The sequence below is a fragment of the Nuphar pumila genome, chromosome 7 (assembly GCF_984573655.1).
Source record: "Nuphar pumila chromosome 7, dmNupPumi1.hap1.1, whole genome shotgun sequence".
NCBI lineage: Eukaryota > Viridiplantae > Streptophyta > Magnoliopsida > Nymphaeales > Nymphaeaceae > Nuphar > Nuphar pumila.
In genome coordinates this window covers 22,224,389-22,239,855 of record NC_143255.1, presented here as the reverse complement: position 1 = coordinate 22,239,855, position 15,467 = coordinate 22,224,389, and positions in this window count along the sequence as shown.

Genomic DNA, 15,467 nt, shown 5'->3' with positions numbered 1-15,467 from the left:
ATGTTTTTTGGGCGAACGAACTGGTAGATTGATCGACAGTTTCTCATTGACAAAAAAAAATTACAGAACACGAGAAGCTTCCTCGTAAAGCTTTTGTTTTTTTTCCAAAAAATTGAGCCATTTTATATGCATTTATATTTGAAATTACCTCTTGCCCTTGCTCTTTTTTGGTAATTATAGTCAAGTCCCTGCGAGGTTATGTTACTTAGTTACCCCTTATTTTTTTTTATATTATTGGTCAAGCCCCTTCACAATTAAGTTACATTTAAGTCCTGACCTTTTTATGTTAATGCATATTCTATCCTATTGTAATTAATTTACTATACTGCCCTTGCTCTTTATTATTTTTGACATCTGCATCCCTGAATTACGAGATATGTCCTCATTTTTTTGGTAATTCTTGAAAGGGACCTGTACTCTAAAATATTATACAAAACATGCTTAAGTTTCTGTTTTTTTGCAGAAACCCCTTATTTTTTTTAAGTCCTATTTTTTTTGGGGATAATAATTTTTTGTGTGCAGTACTCTTCTCTGATTCTTTTTAAAATTATAGAAAAGTGCTCAGAGAGTGCAGATTGACTCATTTTCATTAAAAATCAAGAACTTGATTATTGTATAATATTTTTTTAGTACTTGCATGAAACAATAAGTTTGATTTCATTAATTTGCTAATTATGAATGTTATGTTTTATGAGTTTATGGCTAATATTCTATTACTTATCTACTTATTGAATGTTGGACTTATATTTATCATGCTTTGCCATAAAAAAATAATTAAATATAGAAATATGACAAGGTTTGTGCAACTAAATTAGCCAAAACTGATAAACTTAATGAAATCAATTTTTATATTTGAAAGAGGAGGATTCCTTTTGTTTTAACCTTAGAAGGCATAGAGAATGCTCTCACTACTAAAATGAGAGACCTGAATGACAAAGCTATCAAAGTAGACAAAGTTGCCTTTCTTAAATATAAAAGAGACAACATGTTGGCTAGAACCATCATGCTCACCTATTTGAATGTCGATTTTATTAGGGTATTCGAAGATTACCCTACGTCTAAGTCTATGTTTGATGCCATTTTAAAGAAGTATGATACTACTTTTGAAACACACATTCAATTACTCTTGGAGCAATATAATTTGTGTCAGATGCAAGAAAATGATAATGTCATTGATCACGTGAACAAAATGCTAGTTATGGCAAAGGACCTAGCGATAGTTGAGAATGTAATTCCTAACTGTATGTAGATATCCACCATTCTGCATAGTCTCCCATCTTCATGTAAGATGGTGCAAACTGTTCTTAGGCTGAACTCGAAAAATCTAACCCTAGAAGAGCTTCCTGCTCAACTTAAAATTGAGTAGCAGCATATGTAATAAAATAAGGAAAGTGAATTACGCTTCACGAAAGATGCTATCAATGATAGACAACCCTACTAGACGTCCACATTTTAAGATTTTTTTTTTTAAAGGTAATGGCAAATTTGATAAGAGAAAAGATCAAACATTTTGCAAGCTGCAGGAAACCGCCTCCGAAGTCAAGTGCTTCAAGTGTGAAAAACTTGAATATTTCAAGAAAGATTGATAGAGCCGGACAAACAACAATAATGACAGGAACAATAAAAATAGCTAGCAAAAGAAGAGAAGAGATATAATCTGTGTGACATCAAAATGCTCTTATGCAGACCAGAATCTTTCTGGATGGTGGGTGGACTATAGGGCAACACATCATATAATAATGAGCAAGGAAGAAATGGTGGATATGGTTGAGTATATGCCTGGTGAACATCGGGTGTACATTGGACAACAACACCTACTATGATGTTATGGGTGTCAGAACTTATCATATTGAAACTTTTAAAAACATTATATTATTTTCAAATGTCTGGTTTGTACCGTCCATCAGACATAATCTAGTGTCTATTTCGGCCTTGATTGCCAAAGGTTTTGAAGTTAGATTTTTACCAGGGAAGGTTACTATGGAGAAACATGGCCGAGTCCTATTTGATGGTGTCTTTGATAAACAACATGGTCTGTTCAAAATTTATGATTTTGATATGAATAAAATTCCTTCAATTTCTACTTATATTGACATTGTCTTTAATGTGGATATAAATATCTACATCAAAGACTTAGATACATTAACTTAAAAAAAATAAAGAAACTTATTGAATTAAATTTAATACCTGACTTTAATGAATCTTTATTTCATAGATGTGAATCTTGTATTTATGAAAAAATAACATGAAAGCCTTTCTCACATAATGTAATTAGAGTATCTAAATTTTTTGAAATCATACACACTGATATTTGTGGTTCCTTCAAGACTCAAACTCATAAAGAAATATAATATTTTATATCTTTTATTGATGATTTTTCTAGATATAGTTGTGTCTATCTTATAACCTATAAGTATAAAGCATTAAACAAATTTAAAGAATATCGTCAGAAAGTTGAAAACTAACTTGGTAGAAAGATTAAAGTTTTACGGTCTGATCGAGAAGAAAAATATACCTTAAATAAATTTTCTGAATATTATAAGGCTAATGAGATCAGACCTCAAACTACTACTCCTAGGACTACTCAACAAAATAGTGTGGCTGAAAGATTCAATAAGACCCTTCTCGATATTGTTAGATGCATGTTATCTAATGCTTCATTACTCAAAGTCTTCTGGGGAGAAGCAACACATACACCAACATATGTTTTAAATAGAGTTTCTTGTAAAGCTATTGTCTCTACACTTTATGAATCATGGACAAGAAGAAAACCTAATCTATGTCACCTTCATAGACGGGGTTCAGTAGCTCATATAAAGGTAATAGAACGATTTAGAAATAAACTCGATACCAATCTATAAGGTGTATCTTTATTGGATACCCCAAAGAATCCAAAGGTTATAAATTTTACCACCCACGTAAGGGTTTAATCGAAAGTAGAGATGTTATCTTCTTAGAAGATCAAAACATGGAAGAAATTATTTCTTAAATAAATAGAGATGATTCTCTTAATTTATATTATGATTCTAATGACTCGCAAGAACATTTAAGTAATGATAAAGCCCTTGCAATTTGGTGTAAGTTTTATGAAAGTATTTTTAAAAGCAATATTTTTGATAAAAACTAGTGTGAAAGCCAGACACCAAATAATAAAAACTGGCTCGCACGAGTGGTGGAGTCTGGGTCGATCTCAGGGAATGGGATATACTCGTATTTAAACACACAACTATGCTACTCTTTATTGCAAAAAAAAAATGAAATAATTAAATAAATAAATCACTAAAAAGTAATGCCCTACGCAGAGGGCTTAACGAATAAAAGAATAGAAATGCCTTATTACAACCCAATGAATTGAATAAATAAAATAAAATCTTAGTCTAAAAAGAAAAGAAAAGGCTTCAGCGCTTCGAGTCCTTTTGTCCCTTCTTGAGGTAATGTATGTTTTCTTGAAGTTTTGCTTTTCTGAGGGCTCCCTGAGGGGCCTTTCTGAGGGTCCCTTGAGGGGACCTCAGAGGGCTCTTTAGAAGATCAAGATCACTTCTCGCACATGTCCAAACGCTTTCCTGCAAAACAAAAATACAAAACACGCAACATAAATGAGAAATCTACAAGAAAATTAATGACAGAGATAGAAAAAATCACAACAAACGGAAATAAAAGCATGAACTAACTATGAAATACACCACAAGAAAAACAAAATAGCATAATTAATTAGATAACTAACTAAAACCAAGAAAAGTAAAACTAAAAGAATATAACGAATTAACTAAAAGCTAAAACCAAACTAAACTAAATTAACATGAACTATATGCTGAACAACTTTGCATACTTAATCAATAAAGAAAAATCAAATAATACTAAAAGACTCATTAACAAACAAGCAACCCATGAACTTCACTAACTTAATGAACACTTAAAATGAAGAACGTCTAATGCAAACAATCAATGAAAACTATTAGCTACTGACTATAGGAATATTATTAAATAACTAAGATGTCATTATAATGAAGATACGTGACTGAGAAAAAGAGAAAGACATACACAAAACACTATGTGAAGACCACTAATAATATAAATTAAAACTCAATAGTCAATGGGCTAAACCGACTAAGCTATATTGACATTACCTAACTAATAGAAAAGAAACTGACATTAATAGTATTAAACAAAAAAAAAAACAAGAAAACTTACTAACTTAACCTAAATACACAACTAATGCTAACCTAACTAAAAATTTGCTATGATATTAAACAACAAAAGACATTGTATTGCTGGCTGCTACAACGTCTTTTGTTGTTTCATTGCTAACGTCAACACAAGGTAAATAAAACAAGACACCTAACCTAAAAAAAATATTGCTGAACCAACATGAATGAAAAACATTAAACCAATAAAAAACATTGATGCACAGGCCAACACTCACGTTGATGCAAAATACTAACCCACCAATAATGGATGACTGTATCTAATAGAAGAATTGCATATTGACTAATAGAACTAACATGTGGTTTTGAATCTACAGTAACCAAGAAAGAACAAAAAAAAGACAGGCAAACGATTAACAGAATGCAAATCAATGAAACGCACGGCTACTATCGTTAAAACTAACTAACGTAAACACAAAAGAAATGAAAACAAGTACAAAATAGACTGCTGACTGTAGCCAACGTGACAAACATACTTATCAAGAAAACACATTAACCCTAAGGAAAAAAAATCTAACGAAGACTCAATATATATTTTTATTCTTTTCCAAAACAAAACAAGAGAATATGCTGAAACACGTAAAAAGAAAAAGGGAAGAAGAAGAAGATCACTCATCGAGTGCTTCCGATGGACTGGTTGCGAAAAGAGTGGTCTCTCCACGATGAAATCGACACGCTGCCCTGTTGTGCTGGAAGACGAAATCGCCGACGAGAAGAAAGGGAAAAGGAGAAGAAGAAGTAAAAGAGAAAAGGAAAAGGAACCGGCTGGCTGGTAGAGAAAGAAGAGAAAGAGAGAGAGAGAGAGAGAGAGAGAGAGAGAGAGAGAGAGAGAGAGAGAGAGAGAGAGAGAGAGAGAGAGACCCCTTTTTCTTTTTCAAACTTTTCTTTTTATAATAATAATTAGGTTTTGAAAAACTTTTTCAAAAAGAGTTTGTATACTTTTCAAATATTTCAAACAACTCCACTTTTTAAAGTATTTTTCAAAAACTTAATTAATTACTCGAAAAGGCTTAGAAAGGGCTCGAGTTGCTTAATTTAAAATTTGATAAAAATCTTTGAAAACCTTTGCAAACATGCATTTTTAAGCAATTATTGCACATGATCATTGATGAAAAATATATGAATTTATGTGTAGAATTATGCATGATCACAATCTCTCCATCTTCTTCTCATCAGTTTTAGGTTGGGCACAAAAGGTCTAGAGCTCCTTCATCTTACTTAAATGACTATTATGTCTACATGTCGGAGAAATTGTGTTATTCTTTAGACATGGATGATATGTAAGATAACCTAGCATATGATGAGGCAATAAAATCACATTAGTCAACAGATTGGGTAAAAGTTATGGATGAGAAAATTGAGTCCATTGAGAAAAATCAGGTCTGGTAATTGATTGATTTACTTGAGAAAAGGAAAGCCATTGGATGTAAATGAATTTTAAGGAAGAAATTCAAGTTTGATAGTAGTATCGATAAATTTAAAGCAAGGTTAGTTGCTACAGATTTTTTCAGAAAGAAGGATTAGATTATATTGATACATATTCATGTGTTACAAAATTCACCTTGATAAGGATAATTTTTGCTATTGTAGCTCACTACGACCTAGATTTACATCAAATAAATATTAAAATTGCTTTTCTTAATGGTGAGCTTAAAGAAACCATCTTTATGGAATAACCTGGAGGTTATACAATAAAAGACAAATAAGATAAAGTATATAGGTTAAAAAAATCCCTATATGGACTCAAAAAATCACCACATTAGTAGTACTTAAAGTTTTATAAGGCAATTATGATATTAGGTTTTGTAGCAAATAAATTTTACCACTGTGTTTATGTTTGGAAAAGTGAGAGTCAATTTACTATTCTCCCACTTTATATAGATGACATTCTTTTGATTGAAAATGACAATGATATGATTGTCAAAACTAAGTCATGGTTGAATTCTCAGTTCTAGATGAAAAACATGGTAGAAACATCCTATGTTCTTGAAATTAAAATCACTCGAGATAGAAACTCAAAACTTTTAGGCTTGAGTCAAGAAAGGTATATAAACCATATACTCAAGAAATTTAAAATGAGTAATTGCAAGTATGATGGGACACTTGTGGTAAAAGATGTCAAACTGAGTAAGAATGATAGTCCTGTTGATGGACAAGAAAAACTGAATGTCTCTAATGCATAAGCTGTAGGAAGCTTCATATATGCTATGCTATGCACAAGGCCTGATATCAGCTTTGTTGTTGGCTTTGTTAGTCGCTACCAAACTAATCTTGGTTGCAGTAAAAATAATATTTCAATATCAAAAAGAGACTATAAACTTGAAATTATATTTTCAAGCTAATGCTTTAGAATTAACTGGGTATTCTGATGCTGACTTTACAGGCAACAAAGATGATAGTAAATCCACTTCTAGATATGTTTTTGTCATTGGAGGATGAGCAATTTCATGGTCTTATAAGAAGCAAGGCTGTGTAGTTCAACATACTCAAGAAGCAAAATATATTACATGCAATGCAGGTGCCATATTTGTTGTTTAGATAAGCCACTTCATTAATGATTTAATGCAAGATATAACTAATAGGTTAGTCTAAATTTATTGTGATAACCAAGCTTCCATCTCTCTTATAAAGAGTGGAGAGGATAATTTTAAAAATAAACATATAATGGTAAAGTACCGTTTTATTCATGATATGATTGAAATGAATGAAATCAAAGTCAGTTACTTAGTATATCTAATATGATTGTTGATCCTTTGACAAAAGGCATATTACAAAACATGTATCCTATATGGGATTAAGATATGTTTGATAAGACACATAACTAGATAAGTAACTAAAATATATAACTCATTACAAAAATATAGATGCAAGAAAAATACTTCAATAGTGGGAGGTAAAATCCTGCATCATATTTGTTTTCACATGGCCAAGTGAGAGATGTTGTTATACATGACCATGGTGGCCATGTTTTATGGAAAATCTTATGAGTTGAGGGAAGAGGTGGGCCCACTCTCTCTCTAACTTGTGAAACTGCTCGTTAAAGGGCCTTATCCACATGAAGCATGTTTGAACATGCTTCATCCGGATAAGCTCAAATTAGCGAAACAGTTATCGATTTTCTCTCTTTAGAAAGAAAATTGGCAAGTCCCATTGAGAGCTGGGTAACGACTACTCAAGAGGGTGAAACTGTCAGCCTTATCTCTCTCTTGCATGAGAGAGAAGACTTACTCAGGAAACATAAGGAAAAATCTAAGAAGTAATACGCCCCTCTTGAAGAAGGCCGTTTATATCTTCACCTTCATATGCACACATACCAAACAATGATCCTTCATACTAAGAGGCATCTAGCTGAGTGGGCTTGTTCCTCAGTTGGTCACATCCCATCCTGAATTAAATCTGTTATAGAAGAATTGGAGGCATGTAAGCATGAGAAGAATCAGGGCCTCAAAGGACCTAGCTTTCAGGGACGTGGAAGCAAAAATGGTAAAACAGATGGCTCTTAGAGGGAGACAAGAATACGTCCTATTTCTATGCTCAAGTCCAGAAGAACATCATCAAAAAGCGCATCACTACTCTAATCAAGGAGGATGGCACCCAAGTGAATTCACAAGAAGATATCCAGTGGGAAGCTAATTCTTTAAGAAATTATTTAAAAGAACCCACTGGTGGAGGGCGACTGGGGGGTAGTCACCAACTAGGGGTGACGACACAGAAGAATGTAGCATTGATGGTGTAAGTCATAGAGGAGGGGATCAAAAGAGTAGTATTCAAAATGGACAAATACAGTGCCCCGGGCCTAGATGGGTTCCCAGGGGCCTTATTCAAGAAATTATGAGCAATAGTGGGCAAGAACATATGTATTGCAGTGCAAGGATTCTTTATATCTGGGAAGCTGTTGAAATGCATAAATTGCACTAATATAGTGCTGGTGCCAAAAAAAATATGGTGTTAATCGACTCTCTTTAGACCAATCATTCTTTACAATATCATGTATAAAATTATAACCAAGCTGATCATGAATATAATAAGTGGGATTCTCAAAAGGCTTTTCAGTCAAAATCAAATGGCATTTTTTTTAAAGAACGTTGCATTCAAAACAACATCCTATTAGCCCACAGTCCAGCTGACTCAATGGCGAACAACAAAGTCAAAGGGGTGATATTCAAAATAAATCTGGACAATGTATACGACCAAGTGGATTGGGATTTCTTGGAAGACACTTAAATTTTTTGGCTTCTCTAAGCAGTGGTCCAGTAGAATCATGGTATGTGTGAGATCTCCTTCCTCTATTGTCCTAGTGAATAGAGAACACTCATACAAGTTTTGGGTGAGTAGAGGTATAAGGCAAGGAGATCCAATGTTTCCCTCTCTATTTTTAATGACAATAGAGTGGTTGTCAAGAGATTTGTACCAAGCGGAAGTTGAGCGAGCAATTGCACTAGTAAAAGTAAGGGAATTCAAATGGCATCACTCGCTATGCATGGATAATGCATTAAAAAAAAACAATTAATCCATTTTTTTTTAGAAGTCAGGCCTATAAGTAAGCAAGGAGAAGATTGTTTTTGTCTTTTTAACCTTTCAATGTATAGGATTGTGGACCTATAACAAAAAAGTGACTGGAAGCCAACCATCCTACCCATCTAGTACCTTGGTATGCCATTGTTCAAGGGGACCTCAAAGAAGGCTATATGTGAACCTTTTATCAAGAAATTTACAAAAAATATTGCTACTTGGGATGGGTGTTTCCTCTCACTAGCAGTACAGATCACCCTCATAAGGTTTGTTCTGTCCTCTTTCCCTTTATTTTGATTGTGTTCTAAAATTTCGACTATAGCTTTAAAAGACATGGAGTTCATTATTCGAAGATTCTTACGGTATGATATAGACAATCCCAAACATATGTATTGTTAAGATATATATATATATATATATATATATATATATATATATATATATATATATATATACATATAGATATGTAAACCAAAATATCCATCAGGGGTATTTCAATCATTTTAATTGCAATAAGAATCAGTGTATTAGGGGCTAACTGTATTTTTTGTTTTATTTTACTTTTTACTTTTTTGATAAAGGGGATTGGGCAGCTCTAGCCCAACAACTAGTTGGGCTGCTCTTTGTATTATAAATAGGCCTTTAAAGCCCATGTATTTTTTATGCTTCTTGAGAGTATTTCTATGCAATACAAGAATATTTTTGACCCTTGTGTAGGTGGTGTGGCTTGATGAATCAAGTGTTCTTCCTGATTGATTGTATTTTTGCAAGTTCATAAGTGACGTCTCTTTATATTTGGCTTATTTCATTACATGGTATCAGAGCTTTGGTGCTCTTGAGGTATTATTCATTCGGATAAGACCAATTGGCGGATCGTGAGTTTGGTGGAGCATCGGTTTGTAGATCATTGCATCCGAAAGCACACTATCAAAGAGCTCCTCAACAAATCTTGTGTTATCTTCCTTTTTCTCTCTCTCTCTCATTATTGTAAAACATGGAGAATGAAAGAGAAGTGATCGTCTCCATACTTGTGCGATTCAATGATACAAACTATGTGATGTGAGCATCTATAGTGAAGCACAAAATATGGGAAAAGGTTCTATGGGGTTTGGTTGATGGTACCAAAAGAGAGCCTAAACTCATTCTATACAAAATTGAAAATGGAAAGGAAGTAGCTCTTTAAAGACAAGATATGTCTAAGGTCATCTCCGATTATGAAAAGAAATTGAAAGAGTATAGGATGATTCATTCCAAGATAATTGGATGGCTCATCAATAGTGTGGATATCCACAAGTGCTCTAGCTTAGCGAAATTTGATTTTGCTAGTGATATATGAAAATATCTTAAAGATATGTACGGTCTCAAATATATTGTTCACATATATAATATGCAAAACAAAGTGAGAACTATGATCCAAGGAGAGATGAGCATTAGGGAATATTACAACGGACTCTCTTCTTTGGGATAAATTGGCTCTTCTAGAGCCAAAATGACATTGCCCTCAAGATGTAAAACTCTGTGAAAAACAAATTAGAATAGAGCATTTCTACCAATTTGTTAATGAACTTAGACCCAAATTTAAATGGACAAAGTCAACACTTCTTCATAGAGTTAACTATGAAAGAAAATAAGTTAAAAAAATCATCTGCCTCAAAGGATGAAGAATTCATGCTTCCTATATCAAAGCCCGAAAATCACACTAAGAGTTATAAACCTCTTCACTTTGTAAAAAATGAGAATGGAAGAATTAAATTTCAATGACTATAGAAGAAGTCAAAGTGATAAAAGAAGTGATCATGAATACAAGAAGGGTAACAAAATCATATATTATCAATGCTATAAACTAGGATACATCAAGCTATTTTGTCCCAAAAGAAGGAAAGAAAACTAAAGAGATGATAAAAGGGTTGCTTCGGTGAAAACATCTTTGAAAAAAATAACATAGATGAGTCCAAATGCATTGGCTCATTGTCTTTGACTAAACTAATTGAGTCACTACAACCAATGTTCAAAAAATCAAGCTTCTTTCTTCTCGGGGGCAATCGTATCCACAAGTAGTGACCCTAGTAAGACTTCTTAGATTCTTGACTCTGGTGCCTCTTTTCATATGACTCCAAATGAGTTCATATTATCCGAATGACATACTAACCCAAATAACTCTTATGTTTAAACCGTCGATGAAACTTTCTTAAAAAATAAAAGTTTTGGTGTTTTTGAAAAACAACAAACCTTCTTTGTACCAAATATTAGAGTAGTACCAAAATTGAATTTAAATCTTTTATCTGTTTCTTAAATTGCAGATCATGGATATAAAGTTCTGTTTTTATCTAATAATTTTTTAATATAGGATCTTTAGTTCGGGCAGCCGATTGGCGAGGGCATAGAAGAATAGCTCTCTATATTATGTACAATCTTGAGTTATCAAAACATACCTTTTGTAATTTTATGGAAAAGAAAGATAGAAAAAATTAGCACAAAAGACTATGACATCTTAGTCTGTCGAAATTACACTTGTTTTATTTTCTTACAAGTTATAAAGAAAAAAAATTGTTTATGAAGATTGCATCTTTGGTAAAATGAAGTTTTTATCCTTTGGGCCAAGACATTATATATATAAAAGTTTATTTGAGTTAGTACATTTGGATGTATGAGATCTGACTCTGATTATATCCAAAGGAGGAGTATCTTATTATGTTATGTTTGTGGATGATTATAGTAGACACTCTTAGATATTTTTTCTCAAACAAAAATATGAAGTACATGATTGTTTTAAAAAAAATTATGGTTATATAAAGACTCAATTTAAAACAAATATTCAAATCTTTAGAACTAATTTTGAGGGAGAATTTATGTTAAAAGAGTTCAAAAATTATCTTGACCTACATGGGATTATATATCAAAAATCTTGTCCTTATACTCCTCAATAAAATGGATTAGCCAAAAGGAAGCATAAACATATTGCTAAGACCACTAGAACTCTTCTTATATCAAGAAATATTCAAAAAATGCTTTCGACTGAAGCTACCCTTACTGTGGTTTATTTGATAAATAAAATGCCTTAAAAAAACACTGAAAACATCTCTCGTATTGAAAAAATATTTAAAACATCTTTCAATTATAAAAGGTTGAGAGTCTTTCGTTGTAAATGTTTTGTCCTTACCAATAAAAATGATAAACTTTCCCCAAAAGCAATTCCTTGTATTTTTTTAGGCTATGTCAAAAATTAAAAGGGATATAATTGCTATGACACTAAAAAAAATAAATTATATGTTTCAAGAAATGTTACTTTTCTTGAAAATGAAAATAAGTATGGAAAAGAGAAAATATGAGAGAATTGTGATTATTTATTTATTTTTACCTTGTCAATGAACATGAAAGATGTAAAAACATTCATGATGTGCATAAGAGTGACAACAAGGATACTCATGATGCACATGGGAATGCAAATGAGGGTCTTAATAGTATAAACCTATTTCATAATGAAATACAAACCTATACTCGACGTAGCGAAGACCATCCACCATGTATTTTAGAAAGATATTCCCCAAATCAAAATATAGATTCTTCTAGTATTAGAAAATCCATAAGAATTTCAAAGGCTCCTAGTAAATTTGTATCCTATGATTCTTTTGAACCTAGGTATAGATTGAGTCTAATGGCTATATACTCGTATATAGAACCAACATCCTACCATGATACTAAAAATCATCAAAAATGAACTAAGGCAATGAATGATGAATTAAAAGCTTTAAAAAAGGCAAAAACTTAGAAAATTCAAACATTACCTAAAAAAAAAACTATAGGATATAGATGAGTCTACAGGATAAAACCTAAATGAGACGGGACATTACAAAGATATAAAGTTAAGATAGTAGATAAAGGATACAGTCAAGAATATGGGATACATTATGAGACAATATTTGCTCCAATCACTCAAATGCCCACTGTTAGAACCCTTATTTCTACAATATCAATTAAAAAATGACAATCTTTCAAATGGATGTAAAAAATGTCTTTTTGAATAAAAATCTCAATGAGAAAGTTTACACGGATCATCCACCAGGTTTAAGTTTAGCATATGGAAAAATCCTTCGATTACGAAAAGCTTTATATGGTTTAAAACAAGTCCCAAAGCTTGGTATGATAGGTTCAGTAGTGTGATGACAAAACTTTATTTTAAATCTTATTATACTGACACTGCATTGTTTGTTAAGTCTTCTAATATAGAAATGAAAATATTACTTCTTTATGTTGATGATATGATTATCACAGGAGGTGACAAGAAGGAAGTTAATCATATCAAAGATGTGCTCAAAGATAACTTTGATATGACATATATTGGTTTTTTATGATACTTTCTTGGAATAAAGTGGCTTACTCACCTCGTGATTATTTTTTGTTGCAGACTAAGTGTGCAGTAGAAATCATAGAACAATTAGGACTCTCATATGAAAAATGAGTTGATACTCTAAAGGCCATAAATGCAAAAATAAAAAAAAGATGATGGATAACCTCTGAAGAATCCAACTCCATATAGACAAATGATTAGAGCTTTGTCTTATCTCTCTATTACTCATCTTGATATTTCTCATACTATTCATTATGCTAGTCAATTTCAGTACGCTTCCACTATAGTATATATGAGTACTGTGATACAAATTATTAGATATATTAAATTTTTTATTAATTATGGATTATTTCTGTTATCCTCTTCTTTGTTAGAAGTTATTACATATTCTAATTCTGACTGGGGAGGGGATATGAATGATAGTCGCTCAACCACTGGTTTATGTATTTTTGTAGGTGATTTTCTAATTTTATGGTGATGCAAGAAGCAATAAAATGTGTCCCTCTCTTCTATTGAATCAAGGTACCGTGCCATGACAATAACTACATCTGAGTTAGTATGGTTGAGACAATTATTAGAGGATTTGACAGTTCACATTGCAGAACCCTCAAGATTATGTTGTGACAACAAAAACATTATATACATTGCAAGTAATCATACATTCCACGAGAAGACAAAATACATTGAAATAGATTGTCACTTCGAGAAGAATTCCTAAAGATGACCATCACATTGTGTTACATTCTATCTAAGTATCAACTAGCAGATTTTTTCACTAAAGCGCTTCTGTCACTTAGATTTTACTTTCTACTTGGCAAACTTTCGGTTGTTCCAATATGAGTTTAAGGTGGGGTGTTAATATATATATATATATATATATATATATATATATATATATATATATATATATATATCCTGAAATACCCATCAAGGGTATTCTGATTATTTCACTTGTAATAGACATTGGGCTGACTGTGTTTTTTGTTTTATTTTACTTTTTACCTTTTTACTTTTTTGATAAAGCTGATTGGGCAGTTCCAACTAGCGGTTGGAGTTGCTCCCAACTACTAGTTGTAGCTCCTTGTATTATAAATAAGCCTTTATGGCCCATGTATTTCTTATGCTTCTTGAGAGCATTTTTATGCAATACAAGAATATTTTTGACCCTTGTGTGGGTGGTTTGGCTTGATTAATCAAATGTTCTTAATTGACTGTATTCTTGCAAGTCTATAAGTGACGTCTCTTTGTATTTGTTCCATTTCATTACAGAAATATGATTGGGTGAAATCAGGTGTGTAAACCAGTTGAAGAGAGGAGTTTGGGACTTGGGAGACTAGAGGAAGTCAATGCCATATGATTAGCTAAGTTGGCTTGCTTCATTTTCATCCTAGACCTTGTCACCCACAAGTACCTGGAATCAGAGTCTTATGGTGCCCCCATCCCAACCGGGTGGTCTCTTACTTGGTTGAGAGGGGTGAAAGAGGGTGCCTCAAATAAGATATGTTATGGGAGTAGGATCAACTTCTGGTTTGATCCATGGTGTTCCATAGGGCCACTATATCAACCCCCCCCCCCCCCCCCCCCTAACAGAATCGCAGTGATGTATGATAGTATGAAGAGGGACTGCTTGGATGATCTGATTGTTCAAGAAGTTAGGCCCTGCTGCCTTGTTAGATACCCCAATTTGCGACTCCTAGACTCAATTTTTTCCTCTATTTAATCTGAAGTTTGGGACCCCAGGACCAAGACCAATTGGTTTGGACTGAATCAGCAAGCTTCTCCCTAAAGTTTGCTTGGAACCTTATCAGAGAAAACATACCTTCGAATCCCATTTACAAGGAACTGTGGAAAGGTAATTGCTACCCAGGGCAGTAGTTACCCTCCGTTTTGCAATAGATGATAGACTCCCAACCCATGACAGACTTGAGGATGGGACTGTATTTGGCCAACTGGTGCACCATTTGCAAGAAGAGACTTCTTATCTATTCCTCGAATCAAGCAAGCATGGAATTGTGTAACATCGATCTATGGTTTGAGGTGGAAGGGAGGTAACAACATGAGACATGCCTTCAAGATATGGTTGGCTGTTAAAATTAAAAGCTTCAAGGCACGTAAAAGCTTGGGGGCAGTTTTCAGCTTGGTAGTGTGGAAACCTTGGTGGTTGCGTAACCATATGACCTTTGAAGAACATCGATATGATCTAAGCTCGCTTGTGATGATCGTTATCAAGGCGGCGTGTGACATATAATCAAGATGTTTGAAGGAAAAAATCATACCATTGCAACGCGATGGCGGAATCTGGAGTTCTGGGACCCCCCTCAAAGAGGCTGGCAAGGAGTGGATATGCTGGTTGGAAATTTTGGAAAACGCAGACAGGAACCATAACCTTGCAATTGGGGCTT